At 47.8% G+C, this 22175-nt stretch overlaps 7 non-coding genes across 7 annotated transcripts; 3 read left to right on the forward strand and 4 right to left on the reverse strand.

The window, feature by feature from the left end:
• Positions 1-223: 223 nt before the first annotated feature.
• On the forward strand, positions 224-305 carry trnas-uga (transfer RNA serine (anticodon UGA)). The gene has a single exon. It is a non-coding gene; the product is annotated as a tRNA-Ser (tRNA).
• Positions 306-1572: 1267 nt separating this feature from the next.
• On the forward strand, positions 1573-1654 carry trnaf-aaa (transfer RNA phenylalanine (anticodon AAA)). The gene has a single exon. It is a non-coding gene; the product is annotated as a tRNA-Phe (tRNA).
• Positions 1655-2418: 764 nt separating this feature from the next.
• Positions 2419-2535, reverse strand: LOC138228345 (U5 spliceosomal RNA). Its single transcript, XR_011185425.1, has one exon. It is a non-coding gene; the product is annotated as a U5 spliceosomal RNA (small nuclear RNA).
• Positions 2536-9811: 7276 nt separating this feature from the next.
• On the reverse strand, positions 9812-9884 carry trnav-aac (transfer RNA valine (anticodon AAC)). The gene has a single exon. It is a non-coding gene; the product is annotated as a tRNA-Val (tRNA).
• A 109-nt stretch (positions 9885-9993) lies between these two features.
• Positions 9994-10066, reverse strand: trnaf-gaa (transfer RNA phenylalanine (anticodon GAA)). Its single transcript has one exon. It is a non-coding gene; the product is annotated as a tRNA-Phe (tRNA).
• Positions 10067-12312: 2246 nt separating this feature from the next.
• On the reverse strand, positions 12313-12384 carry trnae-uuc (transfer RNA glutamic acid (anticodon UUC)). The gene has a single exon. It is a non-coding gene; the product is annotated as a tRNA-Glu (tRNA).
• An 8094-nt stretch (positions 12385-20478) lies between these two features.
• On the forward strand, positions 20479-20620 carry LOC138228283 (U4 spliceosomal RNA). The gene has a single exon (XR_011185369.1). It is a non-coding gene; the product is annotated as a U4 spliceosomal RNA (small nuclear RNA).
• Positions 20621-22175: the final 1555 nt, after the last annotated feature.

The following is a 22175-nucleotide window of genomic DNA, read 5'->3' on the forward strand; positions in this document are numbered from 1 at the left end:
TGTTTTTTCTGTCTGCCAATGTTGCATTTTGACATCCGGACGGGGAGACTTTATCATTTGAACGTGAAGCCAGCCTTAAACCCTCTGAGGCGTGTCTGTCTGCCGGCATGTATCTTGTGAAAGGTATTTTTTTTTTAATGTAGAGCGACTTTAAAAAAGTTTCCGCAGCCACCTCGCACTCCGTGTTAGATTATAGGAGGAATGGGGCGGCGGCGAGCTCGCTGTAGTCGTGGCCGAGTAGTTAAGGCGATGGACTTGAAATCCATTGGGGACTCCCCGCTCAGGTTCGAATCCTGCCGACTACGGCGTCTGCCGCACGTCACCTTGTGCCTGTGCGGCAAAGGCGAAGTGCCGCTTCTCCTTTCCTGGTACTATAAAAATGCTACATCGCTTGGTCCTGCTTCCATGGAAAGCAGTTCTTCAGGTAATTCTACTCTCTTACCAAAGCTGTTAGGTTCCTTTCCGTGGTGAGATGGGTTGTCATGCAACGCTGCCACGTAGTGCCGACAGACAAGTGTGTTGCGGGAGAAGAGAAAAGTGTTTGAAGATTTAAGAGTGTCTTAGGTGGAGCCAAAATCAAGTGTCACAAATGCAAGTGGGAAGATTTCCAATGTTTAATATGGTCAAAATAAGCAGAAGTTACCAGCTGGTCCGGCACAGTCTGCCATGCTTTTGTCATATACTGTAAAGTGGTGTCGAACTGGAGCCTCACCATTTGCATATGTGAGGCTCCAGTTATACATCGAGTGTCACATTAAATGACAAAAATGAAGAGAGTTAAAGCAGCTGGAGAGGTTTTCTTACAACTTTTGAGCTGACACAGTTTTGGAAAATGTTTCCTTCACGCTGCACTGAACAACATAGGCAGCCAAGAGTCTCCAAAACAAAACAGAATGGACAGATAGGAGAAAATTCCCACTCGTCCTGAAGTTCCCAAAATCCAGCACTGAGCGTAAACAAAGTGTCTAAGTAGCGTGGGAATGCTAACCCTAACCCTAGCTGGAGTTTGAGCAATCCGACACTGAGCGTAAGAAGATGAGTCAAAGTAACGTCTAATCGGATTAGTTTCCTTAGAGCTGGTTCAGAGTTTGCTCAAGAGTTTACCTTTCACAGATGCGCAAAGAAGAATGTTGGGGGTGCACGTAACGGCGTTATATGCAAGTGCGGGACGTGAGGGTTTTCGTTTGTTTGTTTTGTTTTGCTCTGCTTTGCTTTGTTTTGCTTTCCATCGCGTTGGTAAGAGCGTAAATAAAAAGGCGATTCCTGCATCTACCACTAATGTAAGAGCTATTTCAAGTGCGACGTGGTGCGGCTTTTCAAATGCTTGTGGGCATTTCTCTGTTGTTGATTCTTTTTTTGTGTGTAACAAAGTGGCATTTTCATGTCCGGACGGGGAGACTTTATCATTCCGACATGAAGCCACCCTTAAGTCCTCTGAGGCGTGTCTGTCTGCAAGGCTTGTATTTTGGAAATGTTTTTTTGAAACAGAGAACGACTTTGAAATAGGCTTCCGCCGGCGCCTCGCGATCCAGGTAAGGTTGTAGCAAGAATGCAGCGGCAATGGGGCTTGCTGTAGTCGTGGCCGAGTGGTTAAGGCGATGGACTAAAAATCCATTGGGGTTTCCCTGCGCAGGTTCCAATCCTGCCGACTACGTTGTCCGCCTCCAGTCGGTGTGTTTCGGCACAAGCAAAGAAGCGCGCCTCTTTGCTGTTCCTGGTGGTTTTAAAACGCCCAATCGCTTGTACCCGGAAATAAGTTCTTCAGCGTCCGCGAATGGCATTTTGCAGCTGGAAGCAGATGTCGACGCGTTTTGCACAGAGCACCAAAAAAGCGTCTTTTTTGAAGGCCCAGGCACTGAGCATTGGTGGTTCAGTGGTAGAATTCTCGCCTGCCACGCGGGTGGCTCGGGTTCGATTCTCGGCCAATGCAGTGGCTTTTGCAGCGAGTGGCTCCATCACTTGCATCCCCTTGCAACTCGCAACTGAAAACCCACTGAAGCTAAGCAGGTGTGAGCCAGGTCAGTACCCGGATGAGGGTGAGCTACAGGGAAAAACAAAGCTTCCAGCTGGAAGCGGTGTTAATGGTGCCGGCGGGGGGGCGCTCACCCTGAGGTCTGTGCGGGTCCCAATGCCCCAGTATAGTGACGGAGATGCTGTGTTGTAAAAGGGCGCTGTCTTTTGGATGAGATGTAAAAACGAGGTCACAGCGCTCTGTGGTCATTCAAAATGACCACCAAAACCTTTGACAAAAGCTCTTGGTAATTGATGGTCTTCAATAATGCTTCTCCTTTAGGTACATTTTAAATCAGCTGAAAAATGCTGTTTTGCATTCATGTGTTTAAGTAGCCTGTGCTACTTACTGCATTGTAAGAGCGATTGTGAGCGGTTTTGTTTTCTCTCTTTGACCAGCCCAGCTGCGCCCCACCCGAAGGCAGGGAAGCACAAAAATTGTATGGAACTCATTCATGCTCCTCTCCATGGAAATCTTTAGTAAAAGGCAAAAGATTTGTACGAGATGAAGAGAAACCAGAGTGCGTGGCTGGACAGCTGCAGGAGCCCAGGCCGCCTTCAAGTCCTCTGCCCTGCTGGTCGTGGTTGGCAATGCACCTGGCCTTACAAACGAGCCAGTGGGGCCCGTTCAGCTCCGGGCTCATCGCCTGCGGCTCTCGGCTTACCTGGCAGGGGAGATACCTTGATCAGCCTGTAGTTGGAGTAGTTGGATTGTTTTCTTGTTTTGTGGAAGCAGTGTTTGTTTTGCAGTTTGAGATGGCAACCTTTGGATCCCGCAAGAATGCTGTACGTTTTGAGCTTTTGGATGACCTCTTCATGGATCGTATGCAGTTCAGCAGAAAAGTGTTACAGAAGGAACTTGGCTTTGAACCTCGGCACTTGTATTTCATCTTCGCTCTCCCAGGTCAGAAAGCATTTGAGGTTGTTTTTGCTACCTATTCTCTGTTTGAACAATGTGTGGATGTGTTTGAGGCAAAAAGAGGGAAAGTTCCTGCCCTTGAGAAGATCAACTTGCAGCCTCTGACACAGAGAGAGAGGAAAACGGTGCATGTTGTTATGTTCTCGGAAATGGCAAAGACGGAGGACATTCACACCTGGCTTAAGCAGTACTGCACCGTCCACCATGGAACTGAGGTTAGAGATGTTGACGGTATAAAAACAGGAGCAAGGAAATTCGAGGTTCGCTTGCTACCGGAAAATGTAAATGGAGGCTTAAGGCACCTGCCCTCTACAATCCGGCTGGGCGCCTGCAATGGCTATGTTTTTTATGTGGGACAACCAAAGGTGTGTCGGCGCTGTGGTGCTGTGGGACACCTGGCATCGTCCTGCACTGTGAAATGCTGCAAGACCTGTGGCAAACAGGGACATTAAGCCTCTGACTGTTCAATGCTGCCAAAGTGCAATTTATGTGGCTCGGAAGGACACGTTTTTAAGAACTGCCCCCACGCCTACGCCTATAAACTCAAAATGAGAAAGGATGAGGCAGTGCTTGTTTCAGCCAAACCGGCCCGAAAAAGCCAAAGCAAACAACAAGTCAAACAAAGAACCCTTGTTGGACAAAGACTCTCAGTCTCCAGCCAGGATCAGTCCTGCTGTGGCTCCGGGGCCGGTGGAAGAGAAATCCACTACGCCCCCACAACCGCAGACTGCACCAGACAAGCACGAGGGTTTGAAAACCCCCGAGAACAGCGAGGACCCCTCCCCCACTCCTGCTCCTCAGAACGAGGGCCAGTGTGGGGCCCCCCGGTGGAGCGGGTCAAGCGACGATACCCAGGATTCAGCGGAGCTGCTTTTCTCAGACTCTGCAAGTGCTACAGATGCCCTCCTCTCCTCCATCCAGTCCATCACGGAGGATCTGCAACAGCTGGTGGGTGAGGGGGAAGACGAGACTGGTGCATCGGCTGCACCCCTTTCCCCTCGGTGCTCCCAGGAGCTGGACTTGAGGAAAAGGAAAAATGACTCTGTTTTCTCCCCGAGCGAGGAGGAAGGAGAGCATGGCGATGGGGACAGCTGGAACCCCTCCACCCCTCCTTCTGCCCCCTTCCTTGAAATGGACTCCGTGAACGCTTTTACTGCTGCCACCCTGATGAAGGCTCATTCAGAGGATGGCTGGCAGGAAATTGGTAAGAAGAAAAAGAAAAAGAGAAGGTAACAGGTGAGACCGAAGAGAAATGTGTTTTGTAAAGACTGGTTCCACTTTCTTATGTAATATGGCTCTAAACATAATTTCTCTTAACACCAGAGGTATCAATGACAGAGTTAAATGCCAGTGTGTCTTTGATTACCTCCAGCAGAGAGAGGGAGATGTGTTGATGTTGCAGGAGTGTGCTTTAGCCTATCAAGAGAGCTTATCAATAGCCTATCAATAAAAGCTTTGAAGATAGGTGGGATAAAGGGCCTTCTGTTTGGTCAGGGGACAATAACAACAGAGCCTCTGGCGTGGCCATTCTTTTCAAAGGATGGGCTTTCAAATTGAAAAGTATTCAGACGGTCATAGATGGCAGGTTGCTGTGTGTGGATGTGGAATGGGGGACCGTTAACCTGCGGCTAATCAATGTGTATTGTCCTACTGACGTGGGAGGAAGGGTGGAGCTACTCAAGGCACTCTCTCCCCTATTGTTAAGTAGCACAGACGTGATAGTGGGAGGGGATTTTAATTGTATCTTAGAGCACACAGACAGGCAGTCTAGCTCTCCGATAAAATTGGATTCCAGCTCACTGGCCCTGCAAAACTTAGTTCAAGACTTTAAACTCTCAGACACATATAGATGTATATATCCCACAACAGCAGGATATACATGGTCAGGGAGGAATAGCAGCTCCAGAATTGACTATTGCTTTGTCTCAGAGAGAGTGAAAGTTGTTGGGGTCACTCTTCAGCCTGTCTTCTTCTCAGATCATCAGGCTTTAGGGTGTAGAGTGGAACTCCAGGGCAGGACTGTCTTTGGCCCAGGCCTCTGGAAACTCAACACAAAGCTGCTAGAGAACGAGGGGGTAGTATCCCGCTACAAGGAGAAACTATCACAGTGGCTGTCCTTGCAGTGTCTGTACGGGTCAGTAGGAGAGTGGTGGGAGGAGGTGAAGATGAGGACAAAGGCCTTTTTCATGGCTGAGGGAAGGAAGGCTGCTGCCAGACGGAGAGGAGTGCTAGCCAGGAAACAGAGGCAGCTGCAGCGTCTCTACACGATGCTGCACAGTGGCTTCGATGTGCTCGAGGATATCACCCTTTTAAAAAAGGACATCCGGAGCATAGCCGAAGAAAGTAGTCGAGGAGTGCTGTTAAGAAGCAGAGTGCAGTTCTTGGAAGAAAATAAGAAGTGTACTCGCTTCTTTTTCAGGAAAGTGGTAGGCTCCAAGTCTGTCATGGAAAGTGTAGTTGATGAGGAGGGACGAGAGAGAACAGAGCCGAGTGCTATCCTCTCCTGCACCGAGGCCTTCTACTCAAGACTGTACAGCTCTACAGAGGTAAAGGATGAAGAAATTCATTTTTTTACCTCAAAGCTAGAAAACGTTTTGAGTGCTATCCTCTCCTGCACCGAGGCCTTCTACTCAAGACTGTACAGCTCTACAGAGGTAAAGGATGAAGAAATTCATTTTTTTACCTCAAAGCTAGAAAACGTTTTGAGTGAAGAAGATAGGGAAGTACTTGAGAGGGATTTGACAGTAGAAGAGCTGAGACAGGCTATGGAGAGCTTACAGCAGGGGAAAACTCCGGGTGCTGACGGGCTCCCTAAAGAAATTTATTGCACCTTTTGGGATCTGCTTCAGGATCCGCTACTGCTCCTATTCGAGGAAAGCTATAAGACAGAATTGCTACCTGACTCCTTAAGAGAAGGCACTATCTCTCTCTTGTTTAAGAAAGGAGCAAAGAATGACATAAAGAACTGGAGACCCCTCAGCCTGTTAGGCGTGGACACTAAGATCCTGTCCAAAGCCCTTTTCCTGCGCCTACAAAATGTAGTGGCCTCACTGGTAGGGAAAGAACAGACTTGTGGGATAGCAGGACGCCTGATGAGCGACAACCTGGCCTTGTTGAGGGATGTCTGTCTGTACTCAGAGGATCGCTCCCTCCCTCTGTGCATTTTAAGTGTAGACCTAGAAAAGACCTTTGACCGCCTACCGGTCAAAGGCCGGTCACGCGGTGCGTGATTGGTTGACCGACAGGGGCACTCGTGGTCCGTTGGTCTGTCGTAGAAAGACTTACTGTAAACGTCTTTACTGTGCCCATTGTAGATATTGAATTTTACCACTGAAGGGAAATCTTAGTAGCTGAGCATAAAAAGAATAGGAGCATACTGTAACGCGTGTGAAGGCCATAAACGATATTAATTTTGGAACGTAAACATACAGTATATAGCTGGTCTTGGTACTTTAAAGAAAAAAATACACACCAGTATTCCATTTCTCCCTAAACATTGTAAGCTTCGAAGTCTTTAACTAACGTGATACCGGAGTCAACAAGCATACTTTTAGAATTTGATTAAAAGGGAATATAATATGGAATCGCGTATCTCAAGAAATTAATAACGATATAATTATATTCATGTTGCAAAAGAACTGCAACGGACATAAAAACTCCCTTGCTTTTAACAGAGCGTTCCATAATTTCTAACTACGAAAATGCCAGGTGAAAGGATTTGTAAACATATTTTGTTAAAGCAAGTCAGTTTTTTCCGCAACACATAAAATACATTTTTCCAAGAAAGTTTAGCCTTTGTCACTAATGAAACCACTAAATAAAGACATAAATATAGAAATCTTAAGATTTGTTTTATTTAATGTTGGTAGCAGGATGAACTGTCAGAGTGTATATTTTGTCGCAAAGTTGCTGCAAGATGTTAACAGTGAAAAAGGTATTTAGAAATGAGTTATTTCAAGATGAAAAAGAAAACATACACGAAACATGGTTTCATAACGACCAGAATCGGTCTTGAGATATTTTTAACTTGATTTACAGTATTTGAGAGGTATGTCTTAACACCGATACTACAGTGCTTAAGTACTGCTCACGTATATGTTTCTAGGTTTATATTATGCATTTCATACGGTCAAATTACTTTTGAGCAACTAATAAGAAGCGCGAAACGGTATGCGTTTTAGTTTCGTTTTGTGCTGGGACCCGTGGATTGATTAGAGATATCAAGTACATACAAGTCATTTTTTAAATGTTGTAGTTCGTCTTGAAAAAATGTTACGAGTACATCATCTATCAACAATTACACAGGTTCTGTTTCCATATTGTGGATTTTGGTTAGGTATTATCAAATCCAGTGGCGCTGTGTGTTCGTTTACTGAGTCCCATGTCACATGGTCTGTGATTGAAACCTGTAAAACCGGTTTAATTCGTCACAGCCAGCACTCTTCAGGTGTGAGGGTCTTCTGCTCAGAATGAAACGCTAAAATGTTTGTGTATATTCTAATGGTAGTGGGGGCAGGGTGTGTGGGAACAGGTTTGGTTGAAATTGCATTGGACATCTATGTTCTTCACACCTGAAACATTTTCTCTGAAAGCATTTTCTTCGCAGTTTAACCGATCTTGTTACAGCATGTTACAGTTTACTATTATTAACCATATTAATTTTAAGTGCTTAATGTAAAATCTTGCAAAAATATATTTTCATTGTTCAAATATACATTAAGTCTGACTATCATATAATAAGTTAAATACAAAACTAAAGATAAAATAGGGTTAAATATAATTCAAAATATTTTGCTAACAATGTTAACTGTTTATGAATAATAAAATGTATTAACTAAGGAGTAGGATGGCACAGTTGTTAGTATGTTTTTTGTTTTGTTTCTTTTTCATAAATACAACAGTAGTACCTGATGTCTCAGTGGCTTTCAAAATTAAATTATGCATGCAAACCTGTGAACTAGAAAGATAACTAAGATATCCATCCATTATATTCCATAATATCCATGAAATATATGGCGCTGAAATATGTGTGACGCAGTGGTGGCCTGACACGGTGAGGTGCGCTGGCAGCTGTGTGATGCAGTGGTGGTCGGGTATGTAGAGGTGCACTGGCAGCTGTGTGTTGTGACGCAGTGGTGGCCTGACACGGTGTGGTGCCCTGGCAGCTGTGTGATGCAGTGGTGGTCGGGTATGTAGAGGTGCACTGGCAGCTGTGTGTTGTGACGCAGTGGTGGCCTGGCACGGTGAGGTGCGCTGGAAGCTGTGTGATGCAGTGGTGGTCGGGTATGTAGAGGTGCACTGGCAGCTGTGTGTTGTGATGCAGTGGTGGCCTGGCACGGTGAGGTGCGCTGGAGCTGTGTGATGCAGTGGTGGTCGGGTATGTAGAGGTGCACTGGCAGCTGTGTGTTGTGACGCAGTGGTGGCCTGGCACGGTGAGGTGCGCTGGCAGCTGTGTGATGCAGTGGTGGTCGGGTATGTAGAGGTGCACTGGCAGCTGTGTGTTGTGACGCAGTGGTGGCCTGGCACGGTGAGGTGCGCTGGCAGCTGTGTGATGCAGTGGTGGTCGGGTATGTAGAGGTGCACTGGCAGCTGTGTGTTGTGACGCAGTGGTGGCCTGGCACGGTGAGGTGCGCTGGCAGCTGTGTGATGCAGTGGTGGTCAGGTATGTAGAGGTGCACTGGCAGCTGTGTGTTGTGACGCAGTGGTGGCCTGGCACGGTGAGGTGCCCTGGCAGCTGTATGATGCAGTGGTGGCCTGGCACGGTGAGGTGCGCTTGCAGCTATGTGACGCAGTGGTGGCCTGGCACGGTGAGGTGCGCTGGCAGCTGTGTGATGCACAGCTCAGTTGGTTTTGTCCAACTGAGCAATCTTGCTTTCATAAAATATACCAACATTTTAATGACTGATGATTAACATGCTGTAATACACAGTTCAAAATTAAAGGCTCAAATGCTGTACATGAGAGGTTAAGCTCCCCCTGGCGGTTTTACAAGGCGACGCCGGATAGTTAGTCACGTGACACACGTGAACCGCGTGATACCCCGGTGGGCGTGTCGCGGTATGCCGCGAAATACCTCACCCATTTTGAATGGCTGCATCTGTACATTCAGAATCAAACCCGCAGCTGTTGTTCGACTTTATTTCTTGACTAATTACAACTGAGTGTCGCACGAGCAGTTACGTAAACTTGTCTGGTATATTTGAACACAAATGCCATTCTTCAATTAAAACTAACAGTACATTGTCAGGGACATTCAGTTCTATAAAAACAAGAGACAGACAAGAGAATATTTCTTCCTTTCATGTGGACTACGTGTTGACTTACTGATCGGAATAATTGGGTTGCTACTGAAATACAAGAAGTCATCAATTTTAACCTAGCAACACAGTTCAGAGTCCGGAGTGCGGACTGATGACTGATGGTCCATATCCACTCCGACCTCTTCTCGGGTTTCTTCAATGACTTACTAAGGATCTTCTTCACATTCGCCCATGCAGGGGAAGCCAGTTACACCAAAGCAAACGCAGGAAAGTGCAATTCAAGCAGAGACCAGGAGGGACTTGTTTACACCGAGAGTGGTCGGAGAATGGAACAATGCGCCCAGCCCTGTTGCTGGAGCCGATTCTTGATGAGATCTTGGGCTCACTAAGAAGCCCCCGCTGGATGCTAATCTTTCTGTTGTTCTTGCAGGTCCTGCGCTGCTTTTGAGCCGACAGAGCTCGTCCTGGTCTGTCGGCACAGCCCAATTGCAAATGATCGGCTCCGCGTACAGAAGGAACGTGCGTTTGGTACAAGAGTGCATGAAGGCACCGGAAATACATTGGGAACAAATGACCGGTCGCTCAATACCTCTGTGAAGTACAGGAGCGTGCAAAACGAGGCTGTTTCCACCCGGTCTCGAACCGGGGACCTTTCGCGTGTTAGGCGAACGTGATAGCCACTACACTACGGAAACCTGTAGGGACAGCTGCTGGTGTCTCGCTTGCGTTTCGGGCTGAGAAAGGGAAGCGTCACTTTAGGCAGGGGGCGCTGGAGAGAGGAACAAAGGGCGCGATGAAACAAAATGCCGAAACCCGGGATCCAACCAGGGACCTTTAGATCTTCAGTCTAACGCTCCTCCAGCTGAGCTATTTCGGCGGTGCACAGAGCGCACAGCCACCTGCTCCAGCCTTCCTGTGTTGTGGCATGAGCGCACCAAGAGGAGCGGGAGAGTGTTGCAGGAACGTCACTCAGAAGGAAAGCCACCCAGCTGCGCCCTCTGAGCTCTGTCCAGCGCATCTTCCTCGCATGGACTCCTGCCTGCGACGGGCAGGAAACAATTAGCAAGAACAGAACAACACCCCATGGGTGTCTCATGACCACACCTTAGGTTGTGACATGTGCAGGTGTGAGGGGTTGCCGGGCTACTTTGGAGCAGAGCTTGGGCAGAGGGGGGGCGGGAAAGCAGACAAAAAGGTGACACCTCAAGGTCTGTACGATCACAGCTCTCCGCCGCCCCAGGCTTCCGCTAGATAAGCTACTGGACACAACCGCCCCTCCTCACACAGACCGTGGAAAAGCCCCCGAGTGGGAGGGCTCTCTCTTCCTCCCAGGAGCTCTTGGACACGACGCACAGACAGAGCGCGGGGAGCCGCCGCCTGCAAACACGGCTCCAGGCAGGACTCCGCTCTGCAGGAGCCGCAGAGCAGAGCAGAGCAGAGGAGATGGGGGCAGCTTAGCTCCTGTGCAGAGACCTGAGCTGTTGTTGCTGCGGACGCTGTCTTTTCTGCACTCGGGGTAGGAGTGAATGTTGAGTTGCCCTTAGAAATGAAGCAGAGCATTTCAACGGCACGGGTGTGTGTGTGTGCGTGCGCCCTGGTGATTCTGGGAGACAGATCGAACCTGGGCTAAAAGAGAGGGGGCTTAGCCCTCTTCCATTTGCTACTTCAAAGTTGTAGAACCCATTTGCATCTGCTAGGCGGCGCAGTCGTCATGCACAAAGAACGCTTTGAAAAGCGTCCAAAGCAAGTCATTCCGAGTTGGTCGTTTGTGTTTTCCGTTCAGACGCGAAATGCTGAAATGATCTCTCGGCTCCTCGGTTGTCATTTCTGCTCCGTAAAGGAATCACAGCACGCGTCGCCTTCCAGCACGCTGGGTCGGGACATGATGCCGGGGGTCGGAGCATCCGATGTCTTCCTCGTTAGTATTGTGGCAAGTATCCCTGCCTGTCACGCGGGCGACCAGGGTTCGATTCCCAGACGGGGAGTAGCTTTTCTTTTACCTCCTTAGAGAAAGGACTGCCTTTCACTTCTCTGTTTTCTAACACAGCGTCGTGCACCTTTTCATTGCTCTCGCTTTCAGAGCCTCCGCACGGCACACGACTCGACATCAGGAAGCACATTGAAGTGAAAGCAGGGAGCGCTGTGACATGCACTGTGCAGATCCCGCCACACTAAGAGGTGAGTGGGTCTGTTCGATGCACAAAGAACGCTTTGATAAGCGTCAAAGGCAAATCATTCCGAGTTGGTCGTTTGTGTTTTCCGTTCAGACGCGAAATGCTGAAATGATCTCTCGGCTCCTCGGTTGTCATTTCTGCTCCGTAAAGGAATCACAGCACGAGTCGGCTTCCAGCACGGTGGGTCGGGACACGATGCCGGGGGGTCGGAGAGAGCGATGTCTTCCTCGTTAGTATAGGACCTGTCACCTGTCCCCACCTGTCACGCGGGAGACAGGGGTACATCAGGACGCGCATTGAAGTGAAAGCAGGATGCGCTGCGACATGCACTGTGCAGATCCCGCCACACTAAGAGGTGAGTGGGTCTGTTCGATCACAGCGCTAGGCGAATCCCCAATCCCCTTTTGTGCGTGGCGACAAAAGAAGTCTGAAGTCTGTTTCCACCCGGGGACCTTTCGCGTGTGAGGCGAACGTGATAACCACTACACTACGGAAACAGTGGTAAGATGTGCCCAGCGGCCCAGTGCTGAGCTTCGCCAATGCGATTCAGCGGCTTCCAGTGCCTTTATTGGTGTGCGCTGATGGACCGTGCTCTCTCTCCAGAGTCCAGCACGCCTGTCATGGACGGAGCAGGAAAGGCGGCGCCACATTCTACAGCCCTCTCCACGCAATCGACGAAATCGGGCTACTGACGTGGAGAAAATCGCCTCTCCAGAAAGTGCAAATATCATCTTGGAGAGTATAAATCCTATTGCCGAAGGTCAGCCCTGTCTACCAGAGTAACCCTCCCACCTCCTGCAGCGATGGTCAGCTCATCTCACACGCGAGAAGTTTCGGCTGGAAACAAGCGCCCCCTCTTCTCGCACGTTTTGCACGTTCGAGTAGTTTTAATGCGGCTCCTTCGTACACGGTGCTGATCTTTTGGAAAGCAGGAGGCAAAACTGACACGTTCCCATACCGGGAGTCGAACCAGGGCCGCCTGGGTGAAAACCAGGAATCCTAACCACTAGACCATATGGCAGCGAACAACCCTGCTGTTCCCGGCATCATGCAAGCAAACTACATAAATATGAGAAAACACGCAAGAGAGTTGTCACTCAAAGTGTCGAAGGGTCGATGTATACTGGGACTCAGTTGAAATGCAACGTCAGGACTTTTCCGTTTATGTCACACGAAGAGAGCACAGCCTTTTCCGCCCTGCCACGTGTGTATCGGTAACTCGCCGTGATCGTATAGTGGTCAGTACTTTGCGTTGTGGCCGCAACAACCCTGGTTCAAATCTGGGTCACGGCAGAATAGGGGCGTCTGCTTTTACTACTTGCATGAATGAAGGCAAAAAAAAGCCAATCGATGTGAACGAACGGCGCTTTACAGAGGAGTACTGCCTGACTGGATCGTTGATGAACGACAGAGGCCACTCCGACCTCTTCTCGGGTTTCTTCAATGACTTACTAAGGATCTTCTTCACATTCGCCCATGCAGGGGAAGCCAGTTACACCAAAGCAAACGCAGGAAAGTGCATTTCATGCAGAGACCAGGAGGGACCTGTTTACACCAAGAGTGGTCGGAGTATGGAACAATGCGCCCAGCCCTGTTGCTGGAGTCGATTCTTGATTAGATTTTGGGCTCACTAAGAGGCCCCCGCTGGGTACTAATCTTTCTGTTGTTCTCGCAGGTGTTGCGCTGCTTTTGAGCCGACAGAGCTCGTCTTGGTCTGTCGGGACAGCCCAATTTCAAATGATCGGCTCCAGGTACAGAAAAAACGTGCGTTTGGTACAAGAGTGCATGAAGGCACCGGAAATACATTGGGAACAAATGACTGGTGGTTCAAGACCTCTGTGAAGTGCAGGAGCGTGCAAGAAGAGGCTGTTTGCACCCGGTCTCGAACCTGGGACCTTTCACATGTTAGGCAAACGTGATAACCACTACACTACGGAAACCTGTAGGGTTTGCTGCTGGTGTATCGCTTGCGTTTCGGGCTGAGAAAGGGACGCGTCATTTTAGGCAGGGGGCGCTGGAGAGAGGAACAAAGGGAGCGATGAAACAAAATGCCGAAACCCGGGATCGAGCCAAGGACCTTTAGAACATACTCTCACGAATCGTTAGAATATGTGCGTTTGATCATCAATTGCGTAACAACCACATTCGTTCGACTTGAGCCATCAAGCTCATAGTTTTCAAATCTTGAAAGCTGTCATTGAGCACATCATAGTCTGCAGTATGCCCCGTAACTTGCGTACTTCAACAGAAAGAAGAGCAGACAGCTCCATAAATATGCGAGGCGCAGAGAGTGCAAGGCGAGCCGCACACGTTTCGGTGGCTGAGAGAGGGCAGTTTTTGCTTCTGCATTTCCCAAGTAAGGACGCATGACAACAAGCGATTGCGGTGCTCATTTACGACATAGTGGTGATGAGTTTTCAGTACGTGTTCTTTTGAACGAGCAATGAGGTTGCTGCCTTGGACAGCTGACTGCACGCTCTCATTGTGCCACGTGATGAGTATTCACCAGGCTCGTTCAGTCATTAGTCACATTCCATCGTTTGCCATAAGCAGATGCTGCAAGGTGATGTGGATATCAGTTCCCAGTCTTGTGGACGAGGACAAAAAGAGCACACAAGGGCTCAGCCAGGAGTTGAACCCGGGACCTCCCACACCCTAAGTGAGAATCATACCCCTAAACAAATGAGCCACGGCAGCACTTTCTATTTTATCCTGTCAGCGAGCTTGAGGACGGGGGAGAGGCGTAATTCGCTCGTCCAGTCAGACCTTCATCAATAAGTCAAGAAAGCCGCAATTACACGACTGCCTTGCAGACGAAGGGCAGTGAACTGCACCCGGTAAGAGGGGAACAAGCGGCACTAGGCGACACCGAGGCATGAGCCCCAGCGAGGGGGGTTAGCTTGCATGGTACAGCGCTCGCTTTGCATGCGAGAGGTAGCGGGATCGTTTCCCACGTCCTCCAGGTGTGTGCTTAGAGCTTAATGTGCCGAAAGGTGTCCTTTAGCCTGTGGTCACGCCTTGCATGGAGAGCGTCATGCAGCTGTCAATCATTTCGCAGCCACGCCCCCTCTTCATCTTCTCTCTGCCTTAAGCGTCTCCGCCACTCTCTCTTGACATTTCATGTCAGCATGTCAGAAGTCCGAGTGACGTTTTTAATGGCTGAGTGAGGGCACGATGCTGAAGCAGAGAGGCCACTTCAGCCAGAGAGACTTGTGCTAGGTGAGATCTGAAAAACGGACTCGCAACAGAAACAGACCAAAAAAGTATCGGTGAGATCAAAAGGCAAATGCAACATCCAGCAGAGGGCGTCTGAAGATTAGGGAACGGGCGACTGAAATCCATATGAGGCAAACTTTCCGGCTGTGCACTGCAGCTGGCCTCGTTGGCGTAGTTGGTAGCGCGTCAGTCTCTTTATCTGAAGGTCCTGAGTTTGATCCTCACACGGGGCATGGCTGCTTGCTCTTTTCAAACACTTGCGGCAACTGTTCGCTCATAACCACGTCTGGAATGCGTGACCTTTACACGGGGGAGAAGCAACGCCGCATCCCTTTTCTAAAGAACATTCATATTCAGAAATAAGTCAAGAAATTTGCCATTACTTTTGCTGTCAGCCTGCCCATGTTGCCAAAGAAAGATTCACTCGGCGTCAACATGACAGAACAGCGATCACTTGAAAACACTGTTCCACACTCCGTAAGCAAGAACTTCAGTGTTTGCAGTCACCCGATATGCCGATAGTCAAAGGAGCACAAAACACGAAGCGTCAAAAGACAAGATGAGTTGATGGAAAGAGCGTTGAATTGATGAGCACAAAAGTTCAGCTCGTACAATAGGCAACGAAGGTCCCGGCGTCATCATCGCACTTGAAAGGACTGCCTTGCAGACTAAGGGCAGTGGGAGGTTGCTGTTTTGAGATGGAGGCATTGGGATGGTGGGCCGAGATCTATTCTTCTTAAGGAATTCTTCATCGTGAAAGATCGGTCCACAGATCATCCAAAGAACTTACAAATTTTTGGGACTCAGGGAATCACGTCTTGAAAATACGGCTTGGACGCGTAACGGCATTCTATCCAACTATCCAACTGCAGGACTTGAGGGTTTTTTGTGCTTTGTTCTGTTTTCGTTGACATCGCATTCGTAAGAGCGTCAAAAAAAGGCAATTCCAGCATCTAACACGAATAAAAGGGCTATTGAAACTGCAGGGCTGCGCAGCTTCTAAAATCCTTGCACACAATTCTCCGTTATTGTTACTTCCTTCTTTCTGTCTAACAAAGTTCCCTTTTCCTGACCGGACGGGGAGACTATCATTCCAACTTGAAGCCAGCCTTAAGTTCTCCGAGGCGCATTTGTCTGCTAGCATGCATTTTGTGAAATTTTTTTTTGTTGTTGTTAAACCAAAAGCGACTTTGAAAAAGGTTTCCACCGCCGCCCGGCACTCTATGTTAGACTGTATCAAGAAAGCAGCGCGCGCTGCAGCCGTGGCCGAGTGGTTAGGGCGATGGATTAGAAAGCCATCGGGGTCTCCCCGCGAAGCTTCGAGTCCTGCCGCCTACGGTGTCGTCGTGTGTCTGCGCAACAAAGGAAAAGCACCCGTTTCGCTTTTCCCGCGACTTTTAAAACACGAATGATCTGGATTTCTACATGAATGGCTCTTAAAATGTGATCTGATCTTCATCTGACGCATAATAATAAATAAAGACAGTCTTGTTTAACAAACAACACACAACATTTTACATTGTCAATTCAGTTCAAATCAATGTATTTCTATATAGCGCCTTTCACAACAAGGTTGTCCCAAGGCACTTAACAATGCAAGTTGTTAAGAGCCTTGTGTCTAATATGCCGCCTAGGTTACGTGCTGTCTCTTTGAGGCAAATGTTTAAATCCTCTGAGTTAAGTGCTGAAGTTATAGTAGTCCTATCAGTATTGTTGCCTCCGATCAACAGATCCTCAGTTTTCTCAGAGTTGAGTAACAAAAAGTTTTCACACATCCAAGTCTTTCCTTCATTAATGCATTTAACTAAAGTGATAATAGAAGAGTTGTCATTTGGTGTAAACAAAATGTTTATTTGAGTGTCATCAGCATATGAATGAAAGTTCATATTATTTTTTCGTATTATCCTACCTAGCAGCAGCATGTAGAGAGAGAGAGCAATATTGGTCCCGGCACTGATCCGTCTGGTACCCCAAATTGAACTGGTGACGTTGATGAAGCAGTACAATTATTAGATATTTGAACATAATGAAAACGATGAGTAAAATGTGAAGTAAACCACTGAAGGACGGTTCCAGATAAGCCAACCTCAAACTCAAGCCTGTGTAACAAAACAGAGAGGTCAACCGTGTCAAAGGCAGCTCTAAGATCTAGAAGCACAAGCACTGTTGCATTCCCCGCATCAGTAGCTAAGAGAATATCATTTACGACTCTCGTTAATGCAGTTTCAGAAACCAGACTGAAATTTCTCAATTATATTATTTGAATCCAGATACGATTGACGTTGGGCAACAACTATTCTCTCAAGACTTTTAGATTGAAATGGGACCTTTGAGACAGGCCTGTAGTTGTTAAGAACTTGTGGATCCAAATTTGACTTCTTAAGGAGCGGTCTAACAACTGCTACCTTAAATTGATCAGGTACAACGCCTGACGCAAGCGATGCATTCATCATACTAATTATAGGTCCTGCCAGTCCTTCGAGGGAATCTTTGACTAGCTGAGTGGGGATGGGATCTAGCGAACAGGTGGTTGACTTTGTCTTACGTCTGTGTTCATGAGTCCACCATAAGAAGAAATCTGAACAGGAGTGGTGATCATCCGAGGTCACCACGGAGGAAACCACTGCTCTCCCCAACAAAAAAACCACCACTGCCCCTCTCAAGTTTGCTAAAGACCACATGGATGTTCCACAGCAACTCTTGGAACAATGTTCTGTGGACAGACGTGACAAAAGTTGAACTTGTTGGTAAATGTGCACAGCGTTATGTTTGGAGATAACAAAACACTGCATACCAACTCCAAAACCTCATCCCACCTGGGAAGCATGGCGGAGGCTGTACGGCTTGCAATCATCGAGGGACCGATGAATTCCAAGATGTATCAGGAAATTCTACAGCAGAATGTCAGGGTGTCTGCCTGTGATCTAAAACTCGAAAGACGCTGGGTCATGCAACATGACAAAAACAAAGGAGTACATCAACAACAGAGTGGCTGAAACAGAAGAAATTCCGTATTTTGGGATGGCCAAATAAGAGTCCTGACCCCAATCCCATTGAAGTGCTGTGGCATGATCTGAAGCAGGCTGTTTAGCGCAAGACATCCCAAAAATATACATGAACTGAAACAGTTTTGCATAGAGGAATAGGCCAAAATACCTCCTAACCGCTGCTCAGGTCTGACCAGCCGCTACAGAAAGTGGGGGTTGAGGTTTTTGTCAATAAAGGAGGTTCCACTAGCTCCTTAATATAAGGGTTCACGTACTTTTTCCATCAATGACCTTGATTGTTTAAAACATTTGTTAAAACAGCAATGTCAAATATTGGGCGTGTGTTGTTTGTTAAATCAGACTCTCTTTATTGATTATTATGACTTAGATAAAGATAAGATCACATGTTAGGAGCCATTCATGCAGAAATCCACATCATTCCGAAGGGCTGTTTACAAAAGTTTTTCTCCCAACTGTATGTGAGAGAAAAGCAGAGACGCTCACTGAGTAAGGTGGGGTTGCAGCTTCGCAAATTGCAAGGACATTTGTACTCTCAAAAGGGGACAGGAGCACCCCAGATAGAACTCAAACCCACAATCCCTGGCTTAGAGGGCCAGTGCCTTAGCCATTAGGCCACTGCGCCACACTGGGTGAGGTTGATCACGCTGATGAAGAGCCAGTTTTTTTTTCTTTTGCTTTTTCAAAGGGATCCCCAAAAATAAGGGAAGTTAGGCAGCAGAAGGTTTACTGTGACCTGAGAAGGACCGGCATCCAATCACGGTGGTACACACACACACGCTCTCACTCATCTGAGCTACACGGCTACCAAGATGATCTCAGGTGCGCCGAGCTGGTACGGAACATATTGAACTGATCGACGGCGAATTGTCTCTCAGACAGGCTTTTCACCTCTGAGCTCCCTGACTGACAGTGATCAGCTAGGTAGTGAAACAGTCAGCTGCTTCTAAGCCTTAAACAGCTGCATCTCGGCGCTTCCAAGGAGAGATGATTTAAAAGCCGAACATCGCCCATTGGGAACACCTTACTATCACTAGTTTAAGAGACTCTTAAGGTCTTGCAGAGGTGCCTGTCTAATAGCATGCGCTTTTCAAGCTATAGGTGTTTAGGCTGAGGCAGAATGCCTGTTAACAAAATGTTTTTCTAAAGGGGCCTCGCACTCTTTTCCAAGCAATGGTCACCATCCCCACCGAGTGTCACAATGTAGTCATGTCCTAGGACGTCACCTGTTAGTCTCCATTTGTCTGCCACCAACACTTTAGGTTACGGGGTCACAACCGCACCCCGGAGCGCAGAGGAGCCGTTGGCGTTCTGGTGGCGCAGATTGGGCTGAAGGTGGGGCGCTTGAATCTCGCTGTTGGAGGCCGTCTGAAACTGACCCAAGCCTTTCCCTTGAATTAAATGTAAATAAGATATGAACCCCAGATGCACATGGAATCAATCACGTGTTTCCTTTGAGCCGTTTCAAAGACTGCTCCAGAGTTTACCTTGCACAGATGCGCAAAGATTAATGATGGGGGTGCATGCTTCCAGGCGCCTTACAACTGTAGGGACTGATTAGAGACAATTCGTAGCGTGTGTTCGTTTCCATATACGCCCCGTGTTGCAATGGTAGGATGAAGTCAAATACGGCTTGGACGTGTAACGGCATTCTATCCAACTGCAGGACTTGAGGGTTTTTTTGTGCTTTGTTCTGTTTTCGTTGACATCGCATTCGTAAGAGCGTCAAAAAAAGGTAATTCCAGCATATAACAGCCAGCCTTAAGTCCTCTGAGGCGCATTTGTCTGCTAGCATGCTTTTGTGAAAGTTCAAATTTGGACAAACACAATCTGTGGCGTTTAGCGTGACATAGTCTTGCAGGCATCGTGCTGTCTCACTGCAATACTATACCACTGGAGGAAACAGTCCATCTGGCCATGAAACTCATTTGAACGTCTAGCTACAGCAACTAACAATATCATGATTTATTCAGGATGTGTGGAATCAGAACATCCCGGAGACAGCTTCCGAAATCGTGAGCATTCTCTGGTGGTGTCCTGCTGGGATCCTGTGGGCGTGTGTTGGTGGTATAGTGGTGAGCATGCAAAAGCCACTGCATTGGCCAGGAATCGAACCCAAGCCTCTTACTTGGCAGGCAAGAATTCTTCCACTGAACCACCAATGCTCAATACCTGTACCTTCAAAAAAGACGCTTTTTTGGTGCTCTGTTCAAAAAGCGTCGACATCTGTTTCCAGCTGCAAAATGCCATCCGCAGACACTGAAGAATTTATTTATTTAGACACCGCTCAGAATCCCCTGTAAGATTCTCCCTCAGTTCCTTTGAGCAGTGTTTTACCTCTTTCAAAAGGCTTCACTTTCCTAGTCACATTCCAAGGCTCATCGAACCCGGGCTGTTTCCTCCAGCGGTATAGTATTGCAGTGAGACAGCACGATGCCTGCAAGACTATGTCACGCTAAACGCCACAGATTAAATGTGTTTGTCCGTTCGTGTCAGTCGTCCTGCAACCACGGGAAGTGGGACACAAACATGCTGCAATGCTTTCAGGACGTTAGGATTTGTTTATGCAACATCCGAGAAGAGTACTTGTGGCTTGAATGTGAACTGTACGTGCCCGCCCCCTTTCCTCTGTAGTGCATGAGTTCCTCCCGGCATGCCCTTCGTCATTGTTCTGTCATCTTGTATTTAAAGGGTTGTATTTCTGCTGCTGAAAATAAGCAACGGTTTTCTCACAACGCCCTTTGTTTCCGACGGAGCCCTTGTCTGTCATGAAATTCTTCAAAACCTCAAGCTAGAAGAAGAAGACGACAAATATGAAGCGTTACAGCAACGACATGCCATGAGACGATTGATAACGATTTCCGTAGGATCCCCGCGGTTGCCTGGCAACCGTCAGCTTTGCGCAGTGGCAGTATCGTAGCCTGTGAGGTTTAGCCGAGGCGCGACTATTACTAGTTGAAAAATTTTCCCAATATCCCCCTTCCGCCGGTTTGCAATACAATCGGCGAAAGCAATTTTTGACAGTCTCGTCAGAGACTGAGCAAGGTTTTTAAAGACAGATTTTGTCATGGTGACATCATGATAGAAAGAAACAAGCTTGTTACGTTTCCACAGAAACGCTTTTTATCTCTTTCAGCGTTATGCAGAGAACAGCGTCTGTCAAGATCACTTTTGAGTCAGCGCGAAACGCCGTGTGCTGTCAGTTTGATTTCATATTGCTTGTAGCGGCGCCCGGCTTTTGTCTGTCAAACGTTAGGTTGCGCTTCTTCATGCTGCATCGTCGGCATGAGTGGAGCTTTATAAACGTCTGTACTTACTGCGCCCCATAAGAAATCGTTTGTCCCCGTTCAAAAGAGATTGTGCGATGTCCTGCAGCAAACCTTTGACAGTTTGAAAAGAGGAATTTATTCTGCTTCCTGTGCGTGCAGTAGTTACAAAGTTGAACGCCTTTACACGATCTGCTGCAGTTTTCAGTGGGCGGGCTTTGTCAAATGGCTTGGAAAAACGCACTGTGTTTCGGCTCGGGAAACATCATGAGCAGTGTCCTGCATGTTTTCTGTGTATAGCTGTCTTTTAACGCATACAGAATTCATTCGAAATCATTGATTTCTCCAATTAACAAGGGTCCCTTAAAGGATGAGTCAAAGTAACGTCTAATCGGATTAGTTTCCTTAGAGCTGGTTCAGAGTTTGCTCAAGAGTTTACCTTTCACAGATGCGCAAAGAAGAATGTTGGGGGTGCACGCTTCAAAGCTCCTTACAGCTGTAGGGAGTGATTCGAGACGATTCGTGGCGTGTGCTCGTTCCCATATACCGTACGCCCCGGGGTGCAGTGCTAGGATGACATACAATACCGCTTGGGCACGTAACGGCGTTATATGCAAGTGCGGGACGTGAGGGTTTTCGTTTGTTCGTTTTGTTTTGCTCTGCTTTGCTTTGTTTCGTGGTCAAGAGGCGTAAGGTAAGTCGTAATCCAGGGAGAACACTGGTGGCAAACAGTCCGAGGTGAGAGGCGAGGTCCAAAGTCGAAAAGGCAGAAGGGGAGTCCAATATCCAGAATAAACGAGGTAATGGAAAAACGCCAGGTAGAGCTCTCAAGGAGCAGACTCAGTACCGAGCAGCGGGAAGCAGGTAAAGATGGTAAAAATAGCACTGCGTACCGCACGGTGGAGTGTGTGCAGGTGGGTAAACTCGTGCGGCGGCGTTTGTTAATAATCACCCACTGCTGGTGCTGATTAGATCGCTTATGAGTTGGTCTTAACTGCCTGGCGGTCATGACAAGCTCCTCTTTAAGCTGTGGTTTAGTTTTGCATTCATGTGTTTCTAGAGCAGTTATTTATGGGGGTGGGTGGGTCTTTCACAGAGGCTCAGGACAAATCCCCCACATGAAATTTTACTGTGTGCGTTCAGACAGTCACAGGTCAAGAGCCAGGCAGGAGGACAATGGACAGAAGAGCCAACGAACTAAAAATAAAAGAACGAATATGAAAAAGCCACCATCTTTTTCTTTTTGACATTTTCCGACTTTCATGCAAGCCAGGACAAAGTTGCTCGTAGCTACTTGTGGATTCAAATACTCTATCGAGTGCTTT

Source organism: Lepisosteus oculatus, unplaced genomic scaffold, assembly GCF_040954835.1.
Source record: "Lepisosteus oculatus isolate fLepOcu1 unplaced genomic scaffold, fLepOcu1.hap2 HAP2_SCAFFOLD_40, whole genome shotgun sequence".
NCBI classification, from domain to species: domain Eukaryota; kingdom Metazoa; phylum Chordata; class Actinopteri; order Semionotiformes; family Lepisosteidae; genus Lepisosteus; species Lepisosteus oculatus.